This window comes from Centroberyx gerrardi, chromosome 17 (genome assembly GCF_048128805.1).
Source record: "Centroberyx gerrardi isolate f3 chromosome 17, fCenGer3.hap1.cur.20231027, whole genome shotgun sequence".
Classification (NCBI taxonomy): Eukaryota; Metazoa; Chordata; class Actinopteri; order Beryciformes; family Berycidae; genus Centroberyx; species Centroberyx gerrardi.
The window spans coordinates 14,692,554-14,710,125 of record NC_136013.1 but is presented as its reverse complement, the minus strand read 5'-3'; positions in this window follow the sequence as shown (position 1 = coordinate 14,710,125).

Genomic DNA, 17,572 nt, shown 5'->3' with positions numbered 1-17,572 from the left:
AAGCTATACTGGGCTGAGTGAGGACACTTGTTCTGTGTATGCTGCATTGATAATGTTTATGGCAGAATGAGATCCCGAGCTGCTATAACTTTGCTCTCTGCTACTTAACCAGACATTGAGAGACCGAGTAGAGCGATGGCTTTTACAGCTCTCAGTAGACAAGCAGGCTATCGACAGAGAGCAGGAGACTCCTCTGAATTCTGATTACAGCCACGTTGTGACACCTGGGGGACTGAGGAAGATGTCTTTAAACCTGTCATAAATATTCACAGCAACTTAATTGTGCGCGCTGAAGCGATATAAAGAACACCACCATCACACTTATGGAGAATCGATGCTACAAAACGGAGTACTTTGGCAGCTCACTCGGACTTGACGTGTGAGAAACTCACAGGAACAGTACGTCTTGGATCTTCCATTCATGATAATTCCCAGTATGTGTGCAGTCTGCTCTGTCACAGTGATTCAGGCCGGCCTCCGTGCCTCCATGCCTCCCTGCCATAGCTGCCTGTGGCATTTTTCCTGCGACTCCACCTCTCACCTCCTCCCATTGTTCCTCCTTCACTAGGACCTCCCCCTGTTTTTATTGACTATCTCACTAATTGCAGCCTGCATAAACAAAGCATGGAGGGACTTGGCAGTATAAAATGCTCAGATAATTAGTTTTGCAGGGGGGAGGACTGTGTGGACATTGATCTGATGGTTCGCTCTATTGAATGGGCGAGGGAGGGACTCCCATGACGGTGACAGGTAGCCTGTCTCATGGATCACAGCCCCTCGTCAATACTGCTCCCCCTCTTCAGTGGTGTGGTGTGGTGCGCTTCTTAGAATGACACAGGTGCCAATTGATTCAGGATAATGCAAGGGAGGCATTTGTCGTAATTTAACAAGTTACACCCATGTTTTTCCATTGCTTTTTTTGTACTGTCTTCTTTTGCCTACCTTGCATCATGTCTTCATTAGTGAAAACAGAACATGCCCTTTAGTAATGAGGTTAGATATTGGTCTTTCAACTGATCTAGTCAAGAAAAATGTAGTTCCAGTGAGATTTCCTATGTCTCCTGGCATTGTATGTGTAGTGTTGTACTACTTTGCAGGTTAGACACAGTCCTCTACATAGGGTGCCACAAACCAGCAGTATGAAAATGGTTAATTTCCTCCTCTGTTCATTTAACAGGGGAGGGGTTAAGGTGGGGGAGGGGTTAAGAGGGGGTTTACTGTCCCTGACTGCGCAATGGCGTGTGCTAGGTATAGTAGGAACACAGATGATAACACAGATGATGAAGGGGGTGTTGGGGTGCAGGTGCACCATGAGCAGGGGAGGTGACCTTGGCCATGGTGGGGACCGCAGAGAGGAGCCAGCCATCTGTCTTGGGCCATGAAGAGGTGACCCAGCATCATTGTTTAGTCTGAGGGGGTACACCGGGGTCACGGGGAGGGCCAGACCTCCCGGGTGGGGATCAGACTGGAGCTCCCGAGCCTTATGCGCCCAATGGACAAAGCGAACGAAAATGTCGACCAAAAGTGTGCAATAAATTACACCCTGAATTTTTTTAATGTTCAAGGAAGCAGTTATACACTCTATTATTTTGAGAGAATATAAAATATAAGAACTGTTACATTGCACTGAGCGTCCACCTCTCTGGCCTCCTTTCAGCCTCTCTCTATTCAGATCCCTCTTTTATACCCACGAAGAAGCCCTTGCCATAATTATTCTGTCATTTTGACGTGGCACACCATAACCCTCACCGATTTGTGAGGCATTTTATTGAAAGCACTAAGAGTAGAAACGATTTGGACGTAATTTGCTCCCTGAAAATCTTCGGCTTACAGTTTTCATCTCCATGTTGAGCTCTCTTCAGCCAGGCGCCGTTAAATGCTCAACTATTCAGACTGGTGAAAAAATCATGTCAGTGAAACACTGTGAAGTTGTGCTTCATTTTTTATTAAATCGTAGTCATGGGATATATTTTAAGTGAATTTTACATTCACTTAAAAAAATTACTCATTAAACAGCATCAGATCATAAAGTAAGAGTAGTGACACTAGTGTACATAGGGGATTCAGTCAAACTTAGTTACTTAATTACTTAAACCCACCCAGATATGGGATAAAGCTTCCAAATAAGATGATTTTTTGGATGTGTATTCGTGTCTAATTCTTCCTGTGGTCTCCGGGGAAGGTCCCAGGACCAGATGGGGAACCCGTACCACCAGTGGACCACGACCTTGATGAAGTTGTCAGCTTGACAGGGACATGGCAGACATTTGCAATCAAGGTGTTAAATGAGGGAAGGCCATAATGTCAGTCCTTTCAGTTTAATCACAACCCTATATCTCAAGTTTTTACACTGCAGTTTCAATCACCATCTCTCTTCCCTCGCACATAAAGCTTGACCCTCTCAACTTGCCCCTCTGTTATACTTCTAAGGACACGTTTCAACTCTCACCTCGTGCTCATTAGTCACCTTTTGGGGGGATAACACCTTCTTTGGCAGGGTCTGTGAATTCGCAGCATTACCCTCACATAAATGGCTAGTTTTTCAGAATGTGGTCACGTAAAGCTGGCCCAGTCTGTGATTGTGGTCATAGTGAACGTGTTTTAAGCTCTTGAGAAGTGGGGCCATTTTAAGCCTGATTAGCCAAAAGGAAAATATAGTTGTGTTATTATGTGTTGATCACACCCAACTTCAAAGGCAGAGCTTTCAATTTCCTGAACTCTCTTATTTAGTGGAATGGTTTATAGTTTTCCTCAGCGTTCAAAGTAGGGACATTTACTTTCTGACGGGGTGAGAATACATGTAAGATCAGAGGTCTTGTGGAACTGTGGTCTGTCAGCAGCTAAGCGGATAAAGAGTGACAGAGTAGCATGGGCCTCATGAAATTCACCATAAAATAGGGTTTACAGCTTTGTGTAGGAAAAGTGACCTCTCCCCATCTCCCGACTCTGTCTGCAGTGTAATGACATTGAGTGCTACAATGCCAACATACACCAGGACTAGATGAGAGCAGATGAGAGGCGGGCCAAGCAGCTGATGTTCGGCTGATATGCCTAAGCCTGTCTAATTCCTCTCACAGTGTTTTACTGGGAAACTTTCTGGTTAATTGGTGCCGTGGCTCCATTCAAATCGGGGCAGTCTTCATTGAGTTCGCAATAATGTGGCCTCTGTTTGACCCAGAACGCAGATTTAAAACTCGTTTATCCCTTTCTCAGACACCCATTTTCAGCGATTGTGAAAGAAAAGCCTCCTAAAAGAGAGGAATGTCGCAATGCAGGGTGGGTCATTATGCACTGTCCAAGTAGCTGTCAAGACATCTGAATGCATATTAATTTTTTATAAGCAAGTCGGCATGGCCTATCGCCAAAAATAAGGGAGGGGAAATGTTGGATGAGAGGCTAGGTGCCAATCCTGCAGAAAAATGTGACATCATATTTTTATAGGGGGACTATACCTGTATCTTTCTTCTTATTAAGCTGTATTTACCACCCATAATAACCCAGGTTTGTAATTAAGATATAATCATTTTATCGGATGTTTGCTATTTATGACAGACTGAGAGCCATGCCTGTGAGCAGGGGGACGGACCTCGACCCTGCCAGCCTTAGACACTTATAATTACTCTTCATAGCTCATGTTGGGCAGGCCCCCGCCCTGATTGTCCTGCTCCCTTAGCCCATAGGCCCCATGTCCCACTGAGAGTGTCTGGGACCATGACCCAGCTGACCCACATAGAACAGGGGTGGGACAGAAACGGAGACAGACCTTGGCCAGAGGGTCAATTTGGACGCTGCACACCTTGTTGTCAAGGGACATGTTCCTGTTTATCAAAGATGTTTCTGGTTTTTAACTGTTAGGTGGGTTATTTTTGAATATAAAAGAATGGGTTGTCAGCAGGGAGGATAAATAAAAGAAATTAATTTAGGGAGATGAAAAATGTTGCATCCTCTTGTTAAACATAGAAATTATTAAATTGTTGCAGTTTACAGTATGTTTACATTGTGGTATAAATTCAATTGGAATTGAAGTTATTTCTCTATTTTTAGTCTTACAGGTGTGTGTTGCATTGGTTTCTTTAAGCTGACATGTCTCTGAAATAGTTAATTTCATGGTTGGAACAATGTACCATCCCCCTCTGTATTGAGTGAAGGCTAAGTCAGTATAAATGCATAGGTTTCTAGAACAATACATACCTCTTACCTTCTCCCGCTGCTCTGTCCCGTATGTGTGAAATGGGGTGTGGTGAATCCCACTTCTTATTCTTTCTTCTACTCTTCAATCTGGACCGTGCTTAAAGGCAAAATGTATGTGAAGGACCACCATGTTATCAGGGAATTATACTTTTACTGTGTGTCCCCTATTGATTATGTTGTGTGAGTACACAGTGCCTTTGGTATAATAGCCAAAATATAGTGTGCCGTTCTTCACCTAACAACAGTAACATATATGCATATACAGTTATTGAAGGGAAGGATTAAAGCAAAAGAGAAAATCCAGCAGTTGCATGATCTTGTTTGGACGGTCTTGTGCCCCTCTGCCCTTTCTGGGATCCAACCTCATGACTGCATGATCAGCCATCTATCCTAAAGCCGGTGACACCAGCGGTCAAAGCCAAGTGAATAAAGGCAAGACACTATTGTCAACTTCTATGAAAGCTGCACATGGTGACGCACGGTGTTGCTATCAAATTAAATCAAAAGTGTCGAGTCCTTGACCCCTCTGGCCAGTTCACAGATGGAGATCCGTCCAAAACACGTTGTGTCCTGTGACCGTAATCTGGACTCTGTGACCAGGGTCAGTGAACTTGACAGGATCCTGACCTTGTGGAAGATTGAACATTGAAGACATAAGGTTCACGGTGACCCTGGCTTTTAGCCAAGTGATTTTTATATGCACTTCCACCTGACATTGACAGATGAAGAACTTCCTTTCCTTTTTTATTGACAGAAGCACTCAGTAATGAGGGCAGGAAGGTAGTCATTTATTTTGGGGGCCAACACATACACACCATCTACTCGACACTCATCTTAGTATTCATCATATCTTCTTCATTACCTCTTTTAATGAATTAAATTTTGATTTGGCATCTATAAGTGTCAAGGATACAACCAAGCATAGCATGCGTTCAGAAATATCTCCCCGACTCAGACAGGTGCAGTGGGGTTGTGTATTCAGATAAATATGAAATTTGAAAGGAAGTGCGTGAATGCCAAGCAGAGAGACAAAGGGAGAGAGAGAGAGAGAGAGAGAGAGCACAATATAAAACAGATGCCTCCACAGATGGAGGATAAACAGGCACATGCATTTCTGTCACTTTCAGTGGTAAATGGTAATTACGTTTGTGGCGAAGTAGGGATTTGGAGCCTGCCTGTTGTCTCCTGCGTGTCATGTAACGTTTCTGTCTGACTGTTGTTAAATAGAAAACCTCCTCTATAGCCTTTGTATACTTGATTCATCCCACCGAGAGGGAGATTCTCTTTTCGTCCTCCGGTTGGAGCATGTGGTCAGCCAGCTTGTGCGGCGTCCCGGGAGCAGGTCAGGGTTAAGTGTGTTGCAGAAAGATACTTCGACAGGTATGGCCCTTCCAGTTGGGGAACGACCTCACTGCCCACTAGGCCGTCCTGCTCTTGCACATCAGCTCAACTGCCAAACAAATGGTATGTCTACCTTAAAAGATTATGAACAACAATTTGAATGAAAAACGTTTTTCTAAGCAGGATTTCTGTGAGTTCTTTTTGGTGGCTTATTCTTAATTGCATTTTTTGTGGTAATACTACTGTAAGATCTACTAATGCAATGAGAATGTGGTGTAAAAGTCAGCTCAACCTCAAATCCAGTTTTTTTTATCACCAACACAAATCCACGTATTTTATTTACAGCAAGCAGTTATGAGTTGATTTTCATTATATCGCTGTGCTTTTTGCATGAAAATTCAGCCTTGGTGTGTAAAGGATTTCAGTATTGGGTTTTATGTTATTAGGTGCGACGGCCAAATGAAAGCCTTGAACGTGTTCACCTTACACACCTTCACCTCCATGGCTGTGATGATTACATGCAGGTAGATTTGATTTACTGCCAGCGCAGATCTCAGGTTACAGTAACTGTCGTCCTCTCCCTGTATTTATTATGCGGAGTGTTTATATTTGGGCTGCTTGCGTGGATTGGGGGAGAGGTGTGGAGTAGGTGAGACAAGGTCTGGAGCTGTCACCCATTGAGAGAGCCCAAGGGAGCAGAGGGGGTGATTTACACTCTGGCAGGACACCCACTGTCTTCAGCCTGGTGTGTTATGACATGTTATCACAGCTAGTCTTTTGGTGTTGCTCCTCTCTCTGTCTCAGTCTCTGCCTTCTCTCTCTCTCTCTCTCTCTCTCTCTCTCTCTCTCTCTCTCTCTCTCTCTCTCTCTCTCTCTCTTTTAGCACAGCATTTTTTAGCACAATCCCCCCTCCTCCCTCAGACCCCATGTAGAGATCTACCACTAGCTTTACTTGAAGCTTTGCATTGGATTGCCTTTGTTTCTCACAACAAATGAATTCTCCTGAATTGGTTTACATACCATTTGTTTGGCTGTTTTTGTATATATGATAGTAGAGAAGGACCCAGGGGGTTCCAGATGTGCGTCTCTTCAGTGAAACCCTGAGGTAGCACAAGGCATATTCAGTTATCTGGAGGGATTTTAACAGCTGGCAATCCTGGCCGTTGTTTTCCCTCTCAATCTGCTGGCCTGCATCACACAGTCTGCCAGGGCGGAACTAGGTGTTGGTGTGTCTCTCACTGACTATTATCTCTTCTCTCCTAGGAAGTTACCCGGCCTGAAGCTAGAAGGCCCGGTTCAGACTCTAAACACAGCCAACACGCAACCTGCGGGCTTCTTGTCTGATCCGATGAATCACTCTGCTTCCTGGACATTCGCAAAATACGGTAGGATGGCCCATTCTGTGCAGAGAGCTCAAGAAGAGGCAAATAGTGCTGCTGAAAGGCTCATAGATGACAGGTACAGCAGTTTTTCTATTTTTCTAAGTAGAGAGTGCTCCTGGGTTACAAACACCCACACACAAATATTTTTGTAAAATGCATTCTCTCTCTCTCTCTCTTTCTCTCTCTCTCTCTTTCTCTCTCTCTCTCTCTCTCACACACACATACTCTCAGTCACAAATACACACAAACAGAGAGAGAGAGCACAAGAGCATATTTTTCTATTTTCCATGCCCTGGGCGTTAGACATACCAGGAGCGACAGAAATCACGCCAAGTGGGATAAGATCATAAAACTGCAAGGCACTCTCCTCTCATTTTCAACTAAATGGATAAAATGGTGTCAGCATGTTACTGCGAGCCCCTCAGGATCCAAAATACTGGCAAGACTATAAACTAAAGCAATTGCTCTATGGCTAGACTCTAAATCCTTTCCCATCGAGAAAGATTTTATTTGAAATATATAGCATTCGGGGGAAAAAAAATCAGAAATATACATATTTTGATACATGTTAATTTTATCCAGGCTTTATGCTCTGGTTGTTCTGGAGGTACCAACTCACTCCTCGTCCTCTGAGATTGCAGCAGAGCACATCGTTGTGTTCCAAAAGCTTAAAAAGGCTCAGATCTATCCCTTCCTCTTGGTCAGTTTGACCTCATTGTTTCCATTTCCGTTGCACTTAGTGGATGTTTCGCTTTTCACCGTTATCTGAGTGAAATTTGCAAGGTTTGATGCTATACTTAGACAATCAAGTACCTGGGCAGCTCTCTCTTGGTTGTTGCTGATAGCCTCTTGGGTATCGCTGATGATGATCTGGGCATTGCAAATGGCGCTTTTGGCACTGCCAGTGACGTTCTGAGCATTGCCAAATGCATTCTCAGCTTTAGCCTCGGTGTCCAGGGCATTGTTAATGCAATTTAGGTGGACAACAGCCATAATCATTTTTAAGATACACACAAATCATCATTTTAGACACACACTAATCATTTTAGACACTGCATCCCTGGCATGGAATGGTGTTTCATCACATCCAGCTGATCAGAGGACTTAAATCCATCTTGTAGCAAGGTGAACACAGTCTTGACTTTGTCTCTTGGTGGCTTCTCTGTGAATGGCTGTTGTTAAATCACCATAGTGAGAGGATTACACTGGCTTGTCTCTCAAGAGGAGTACTATGTAGTCTTGGCAGCAAGCATCTGTAGTGCAGTCCAAGCTTGTCATGAGTAGCAGAGGGTCTGGATAGACAGCTGGAACTGACTTTGACCAATTTCCCCCTAGACTCCTCTGTCACACTCTCCTCTTTGCTACACTCTGAGATACAGTAAGGTGCAGAGGTGTTGATAGGGACTCTTGTCGCAGTGGATAGCCTCGAACTCACAAGGTGTATTCAGTTCCTTTGTTTCCTGTGGTTTTCTGTTGACGTGCAGGTTTCGAAATTATAATTATTGTCTCATCTTGTCTGTGCTTTATGGGTGTAAATTGTGCTGTCACTTTTCTAAGTCATTAGGCCGGGTGTGAACCTCAGGGACCAGCAGGGTCAGGTGTCACTGACTGCGTGGTGTGGGCACTGATGAGAAAGGAAGCCAGTGAAAGAGAGAAAAAGAAAGAGGAGAGGAGGGAAAATGATGACCAGGATAAGGGGAGATCTAAGGTGTTAGATTCAATTGGATTGGCTGGAGGGGTGTCGGCTTGCAATCTGGGTAGTGGTCACAGTGTTTTGTTGGAAAAAAAAAAAAAAAGCCTCAATGCAATTGTCACTGAAATTGGCGTGCACTCAAGTGCGAGGACATTTGAAATGTAAAAAGGAGGTCCTTAACCCAGTCCCTGTGGAAGGATCTGTTGTGTATGATGCCGTCATTGGAGTGTATTATACATCTTTGCACCCAGAAACATGTCCTTGGTTGTAGAAGCAGAGGTGACATTTGTGCAGCAAATTTAATACTGTATCCTTCTAATACGAAGCACCTTCGCTGATTCAAAAATCCCTCAAATCCTTTTCACCTGCTTGGCTTCTCCGAGGGACCGTATAAGTACCTGTTATGAAAGCTTGTTAGCATTCCCTGAAGCTAACAAACACAGTGTCTCCCCTCTTTTCTCTCTGCTGTCTTTCATTTTGGTTTTGACAGTGCTTGTGGGGCGCTTATAGCTGAAGGCAAGTGTAAACCCCAGGGGCTGGCTCTCCAGGAGGCCACACAATTATCTAGTGCTTGATAGCAGTCCCCGACTCTCACACGTTCTGTGTCAGTCACTGTATTGAGTGTCAGTGCAGGGTGCGAATGGGAGCTACCTCTTGAAAACCTCCCCTGAAGGCACAATGCAACAGCAGCATAGAGATCAGCAGCTGGTGCATAGTGTATTGCAGCGTAAGCTGTCATGTTAGTATGAATTGCTGATAGGACAGTCACACACAGCATCTCATGTTGACTCATTTACTGCCTATTTACTGTCATTATCAACTTCAGCTAGAGCACCTTACGGTTTTACCTTCTGCATGTGGGCTGTGTTCTTTATTAAATGAAATAGTGTTTATGGTGCTGTGTCTGTGTCTGTCTCGGAAGGATAAGATAGCTATGGAATCGTTATTCAGTCCAGCACCATCTGTCTCTGAAGAAGGGGAGTGAATGGGGCTCGCATGGCATGATTGAGTGGCACCTGCTTGTCAAGAGGGTTGCTGCGAAATATTGTTGTATTCAGAGAAGCCAGTACCCCACCTGCATGCCAATCAGGCTGTCAGGCTAATCCCTTCCACCTACATACACTCATAGATACATGCTCTCTCTGTCTCTCTCTCCCTCTCCCTCTCTGACTCTCTCAGCATCTCTCACAACATATCCCCTGCAGGTATGGACACACATGCCCATCACAACAGCCACTGGAGCATTGACAACGGCCGAGAACAAGCTCTAATTAAATTTGCTCTGTGTGTACGTTGTGCTCAATATGGCAGCTATCAGTACGTTTTGTCAGAAGGATCGTCTTACCTAAACACTGATGTAAGCTGACAGTGTTGCTATTTAATGTCTCTTCACTCCAGCACGGCTGCCAGCATTGATTTACCCGCTCACAAGGTGTTGAGTGTGTATCTAGCAGGATTTTATTTTTCTGTTATTTAGCTGACATCCATGAAAATGCTTGTATCAGTGGAGGGGAAAGGAGGAGTGTTCTGTGTGCTGCTTTTGAGAGCTATTGATTTACACAATAGGGGATGAGAAAAGGGCCTTTGCTCAAGCTCATGATCATCTATGATGCTGCGCTTGTAGGTGTACTTGCTGGAGGAGTGAGCTGTATGTGTGTGTGTTTATGTACGTGTGTGTGTGTGTGTACATTTGTGTGTATATGTGAATGTGTGAGCGTAGGAGTGTATGCATATGTGTCTACGTGGAAAATACACAGAAGTCTGAAAGAGCCTAAGAGAAGGGGTTATGAACAACTGTGTCAGCGATAGGAGCTCAACTGTGCGCACACAAAGCACAAACCCATTCTCCTGAGCATCTTCTCTGATCTCGACTTTCTCTGTCATGTCGAGACAGTAACAGGTGTCTCACCCAAGGCAAAAAACACTGTATCACTGTCTTCTCCTTTATCTGGCTGTATATGTCTGTTGTTGTAGTTCTCTGGGATTACGAAAGAACGTTGTAGTGAGTTTGATACCCAGGCTGTATTTCTGTCGTGCCCCTTCACAGTGCCAACCCTATGGGTATCTTTGGCAGTATAGTTTCATCAAGGGATTAACCACCATGGTGCTGCCTGGCTCGGGCACGTTCCCAGCAATGCGCCCATGCCGGACTGGCTGGATGAACAGAAGGTCGGGACATGCCACAACACCATGTCACGCTGGGCTGGGGACAGGTCCTGGCACCGCCTGGCACCGGAGGCCCACTGTCTGATACAGATGACTCACCTGGAGGTCTGCAGCTATTTTCCCTGCCTTTATTCGTCATGGTATCGCACAGTGAGCCTGCTCAGTGTATGTCTTTATTGCAAATTGGATTTGATCTTTGATATCATTCACCATGCTTAATGGTAGTTGTAAAATTTCACGATGACTGCAAATTACATTGTGGAATGTGACATTAACATGAAAATGCTATGTTAAGAAAATTGAGTCTTGAATTATTTTTTGAGGAAAATTGTGACATATAGACCTGCATCACTTCCTTCCTCTATTTCCGTTGTGCACAGCACGAGTCACCATGTTATGTGTTTCTCCCTGTCCTTTTACCTCTCTAAACCGCCTCCCTCCTCCCTCCTCCACTCCCCTGTTCTCTGAAGCAGGTGGTCTGACTGTAAAACAATAGATCCCTCCCTCCCTTGATTAAACACTGTGAGATTAATTTACATCTCAATGCAGTTTGACAGTATGACTTGTCTTTCATAGGTAGCTGACATTATCTGTCTGGCTCAAGGAGCCTCATGCTGATGTACTTGAAGTGTAATCTGCTAAACAATTTTTATGAACATGATTATGAACATGATTGAGAAAATCATGCTCTCATCGATCATACAGCATTATATATACAGTATATATACAGTGTGTGTGTCAGTGTGTGTGTATGTATATATGTATGTACAATATATGTGTATATGTGTATGTATATACAGTATGTATATACACATACACACAGACCTAACATACCCCTCTATACCCTTATATACCCTTGCATTAATTAGTATGAAAGCATAGCGAAACACTGAATAAGGCAATATCCCAACACATCCATCTATCCATCCATCCATCCATCCATCCATCCATCCATCCATTATCTAGCTGCTTATCCAGGTCAGGGTCGTAAGGGCAACAGGGCAAACAGAGCAACCCAGATGTCCTTTTCCACAGCAACCTCCTCCAGCTTCATTATCATATCTCAACACAGTCTCACATTTCCCTCTGCCCATGGTTTTGCTATGGTGTAAGATACAGACTAATCTAACATTTACAAATTGGTAATTCATTTTGCCTGTATCAAAAAAAGTGAAACAGCTCTGACAGGAAAGACAACTGATTTTTTTTATTCATATCGTTGATGTTTCTATAGTCTTCACTGAGGCACCATAAACTAGGTAATTCTTTGCTACCAGCTCTGCTCAGCATCAGGTAACCATGACACCCAGAGTGTTGCCGTGACATTAACAATGCAGTGAAAATCCTATCCGCACAGGCTAGACGGTGACATCATGATCAATAACTAGACAATCAGTATTCAGTCAATAGGACTAGCCATTAAAGACAGTATATGGGTTATGTTTACAGACTTATGAATTGCTTTTGCTGTGGAGGCACAACTGACTCCTACATTTTACCGACCCATGTAACAAGTATCAGTTGAATGCAGGATTTCTCTCATATTATGTTCAATGGTCACCAGTATGATTTGAAACATTCAGAAATGTGAAATCCTCTACCCTTTATTTTTGCTGTCATACCTGCATATACCCTCTTAAAATGTCCAGGAGTCAGCCATATTTATACTTCTTGGCACTTCAATGTTTAGTACATCAGTGACTATTTGAAGGGAGCTATTGCTGCACATAGTATTTTTTTTATTGATTTTAAAATCAAGATTTGTGCAAAATGTAGGCCCACTAACTGTAATGCCCATTTTAAGGTGAAGCATTCTCCTGTCCCAACTGCCTTGAGAGAAACAGGAAGTTTCTAGCTTATTAGACTAATGATAGACAGAGCATGGTGAAGGCAAACAGCACCTGGCAAATGTCACAGCCAAGTCAAGTGACAGAGGGGAGGGCCGTGTTTACATTGAATCAGCCGTAATTGTGCGTGATTGAGGTATTACCGACTAATTGTGTCTACATCCATGGGGCCTATTCTGTGCAAGCTAAAGCATTTCAACATAGGAGCACTTTAGCAAGGCACCATATTTTGTTAATTATTCTTTCAACTGCTTGTTTATTTCTGGCAATTACAACGTGATTGTCATGAAGAAGAAGGGGAGTACATTCAAATAGTATTCAGAAATCAAACAAACTAATTACAATAGAAATGGAGTTGGCCAGACCGGCGTTTTTTTTCCTCCCCCATTTCCCCTCTGAAGCCGGTCAATAAACAATCTGCATAACTTTACCGCATCAATATTTAATGTGCCAGCTAAAGGTCTCCTCTCCTACAGGTCTCAGTCAGTCTGGTTTTGATGTTTACTACTTTGAAATGTGCCACAGACAGCAAACAAACAGTCCCAAGGGGTCTCACTGATGTGTGTGTGTGTGTCTGTGTGTCTGTGTGTGTGTCTGTGTGCGCATGCATACTAAAGAATGTTTATGTGTTTAATATTTTTATTGTACCTTGCAAGTCTGTGCCTTTGTTTGTGTGTCTGTGGGTGTTTCCATACATCAGAGCCGGGCCTCAAAGCCCCCCCAAGCCAGCAGAAGTGATCTGCTCCTCCAAATTGCTTACAGCCGGTCTATCGGTGGGGAGGGGGGAAATATGGGGGGTGAATTTTTAACGACGAAAACAAATGAGCCAACACAGGCACACAATTAGGGGGAAGTCATGGCTATGTGTCGTCTTTAGATGAGCAACATGATGGCCTCTTTACCCCTAGCGGGGGTAAAGCCCTGCCCCAGGAGATGGCTCATTAGGACTGAGGAGGGCGAGGAGGGGAGGAGAGGAGGGGCCGCTGACAGTCAAAACACTGGGCGAGGAGAGGTGGGGGTTGCTGCCACTCAGGGAGGAGAGGGCCTCGGCTCAACTCCTTTCACAACAAGGGCCATTCTGGTTCTATGGAGGACATTAGCTCATGGTGCGACTCGCTGCTGCTAAATCATCATGTCACACAAAGGACAGCTGCCATAAGGACTGCATTAGCTCCACCGCCAAAACACTGCTGCATGAATCTGGCTACTTTGTACAGCGACTTATTTGCATTATTTTCCCCTTTTGTGGCTTTTTGGTCACAGTTAATAATTTCACATCTTGTATCAATATTATACATTTTACATGCATATTTAGTGCCAGTAACTTCAAGCTGTTTTCTGACCACAGATGTAGCGCTGCTGAAGAGTCTCATGAATGAAACTCATGTAAAGTAGAGAGAGGGAGAACAAGCCATATGAAAAGAGAATTGCTAGTAACATTTAAATGATCTCCCCCCCACACAACGAGATAATATTATCTGAGTGAAATTAAAAATGATTGTAATAGCAAGACCTTAGCCAGTCTATTAGCACATAATGAAACCTTTCACCAGTTATGCCTAATGAACTCATCTTCATCACTGATGTAGTCATAAGGTGATACATCTAATTAATCGTGAGCTGTGTGTGATGGTCACAGATTATGCAGTGTTTGGATTCTGTTGTGTCTGAATGTAAAATATAACCTCAGATGAACCGGATAGAAGCCTGGAGTTGGTGACGGGGTTTCAGACTCGCACTCCAAACTCAGCAGGCTCCAGCAGAGAACAAAGACCGATGAGACAGTGTAAGAAGGAACTAGAGATGTTCGGTCTGACTGTGAGAATAAGAGCATTTCTGTAATGATAATGTGAATGTGATCTCCATGGCAGAAGTCTTTGTTCAGTGGGCATGGCAGCTTCTGGTCCCATTATGGGACTGTCGATGTGGTGCACTCCCGGGCGTTTAGAAGCTGGAACAGTGCCACCAGATGGTTAAGAGCAGAAGTGAAGCTGTCACTTTCCACCCTGCATCTTCTTTAATGAGCCGTCACATTATATCTCACTCTGCCAGTGATGCAAACAATACCCTCACCTATATACCACATTATTCAATTTCAAGAAAGGTAAGAGGGAGCTGACAACTTAATTGACGGCTAAATGTAAAGTGATGCTCTTGTAATTAAGGGATTTTGAATGAGATGTGTTGGATTTAGCATTTCACCTATCACCCCTCACTAGAGAGCAAAGGAATCTGTTGTAGTGGCTTAGCCAAATAAGACAAATATCTTTCAATGGAAAACAATCCCCTAATTTACTGACGCTACAATAACGATTTGTCAAACTGTCGCTTTGAGAATGACCGCCTTGCTTTGATTCTCTGTTGATCAAAGGAACTAAAGCCAGACTGATTCATTTGTTTGCTGTCTCTCTTGTTGAATGACCCTGTCCTGTTCTGTTAAAAAAATTTGCATATTGGGTATTAGCTTTGGAACAAACTGGGCTTCACACAAACAGACTCATACAGCTTTAATTAAGCAGCTAATTGAGAATCGAGTAAGCATCTCTAATCTGATTAACAAAAAAGAAATAGTATTTTCTCATCTAATTAATAGTCCGAGCTAAATTAATTAAAAACCCAAGCATGAGTATGCACTAGTGAGTTTAGGATGAAGCAAGAAGGACAGTAGTTTAGTAACCACATGATCACACTATCCAGAGCCATGTGTAAAATAACAATCATTTTTAGGCTATTCTGTGCTTTTTTTTTAGTTTAAGTCATTTGAAGCTTTGCTTGTGGTTGAAAGGAGTTTCCAAATTTCCGTGGGAAAAATCTGTCTAACAAAGCTATTACCATAAGCCATAAAGACCAGTATGAGCATTTGCATTAGGCAAACTTCAACGCCTCCTGCAGCTCCTGTGCTTCTGACACCTGTACCTGGCTGTAGAATCAAAATGCCAAACTAGCTCGCCCTGGAAGAGCAGTAATATGAATCACAGTGTTAGGAGAGGCTTCTCTTTATCTAATGGATGTCTTTGTGGCTCTCACCCTGCTAGACATTGTGAATGAAAGCTAAGTGCCATTTGCTCAGCATTTAGTGAGCATGGATCTCTAAAGCCATTTATGCCTTTGTTTGCAGTTTTTTTTCTGTCCTCCTCTCCTGGCTTGTAACTGTAGGACTTTCACAGGTCAGGTTGCGATGCCGTCTCATTTCCCAGCGCTGGTGTGGCAGTGGAGAGGAGAGTCTGGCAGAGATAACTGATTACAAGACAATATCTGTCTGATTTTCACATCCGTCTGCGCTGACTGAGTGGCAGCTCTACCCACTGTGTGCTCTTACACCCTGCTGAAATTGAAGTGCGAGAACTGAGATTTTGATCATACAAAGAGCTGTCATGAAATATATGTATTTAAAATGCTCCTTTTCAAACTACTTTGTGTGAAAATCCTAACTGCAGAGGCGTGGACAGCCATTTTTCCCACCAATTTTACTGTGTTCAGTGTATGCATATGCTCAGTGTCTGTTTTTTCTGTTACAAAAGCTATGACTTTCTTTGGCCTTTTAGGTTTTTTTTATTGTGGACTTTCTAGGGCACATAAGTTTGTGTCTGGCACAAAGGGCTTTGACCTTGGACAAAATGCCCTCCTACTCCAATCAATCACCAGCTCAACCAAGAACAAGAAAAAGGATGCTGGCTAACACAACATCATCACACCACTCCTTCACATCTAATTGATTTGACAGAAGCCATCACTCAGCAGTGTCAGTGATATGGTTCTGTGCTCTATTTTAGAAAGGATAGAGAAGACAGAAGATCAGATACTGTAAGGGTATTAGTGATTTTAGAATACACTCCGTTTTTACTTTCTGAAACAAATCCCACTAATTACCACTAAAAATATCCATGGCCAAGACAAGTAATAGTATGTTATATGGAACGGTCATTAGGTACACGTCAAGAACTCTGTATTACAACAGATTGATTATATATTTATAAATGTTAACGGTGAGCTTATCATGTCTGTCAGGTACAGTATCCTCTCTTAATCTCCCACCCAGATGTGACAGATCCAATATTAGTATCAAAGCTGTAACTTTGGGATGATTCTTTTTTTATTTTTTCGCCCAGCAGGATGTCTGAGCAGGGTCCAGTTAGGCTACAGGGAGGAAAGTGTGCCACGTTTCTGGAAGAATTGCACTCTTTCTTCCTCCCACTCTTTAAGACAGATGCCCCAATTGGCCTGTCACAAAAAGAAAATGCTTTTAATGTTTAGATTAATTATTGATCAAAGCAGAACCCCCCTCCCCCCCCCCCCCATGGAGGGATTGCTCCATCAAGAGCTCTGACATAAAGGCCACAATGTGCTGGGTTTTTCGACGGGCAGCGGCACACCCCTGTCCCCAGCGGGATACTGATGGCACCCTATTCATCATCTCCTATTGAGAGGCAATGAGGGAATGGATTCACCTATGAGGCTCCCCAGCGGTAGCTCCCTAGACAGCCTCCCCGCCCTCTCGTCCCCTCCGCAGGGTCCCAGGGGAGGTTTCAATTAAACAGCCCCAATGTTTGGGACGTTTTAATCCCCTTCCACCTCGTTTATCTCTGCACCCACACCTCTGGAGCCCAGACAGTGGAAGAGTGCATCCATGGATAAAGCCATCTCTGTTCACTTTGTGTACCTCTCTTCTATATGGAGATTAGGAGGCGCAGTGTGAACGGGATTAGCCTTCTTGTGCCTGTTTAGATGCCATACTGGGGGTGCATGTTACCAGATTCTGCTGTGACACCACTGTTATTGTAGATTCAGGTTAGCATTAAGCCTGAGTAGAGTAAAAGCTTGTGTCTAACCCTGGTACATGACAGGATAGATGTTAAATGTATCAACAGTAAGAGAGTAACGTGTTCGATTTAAAACCACATGCACTTTAGTTGGTTGTAAACGACAAAATGATTGGATAAAGTTTTGGCCCT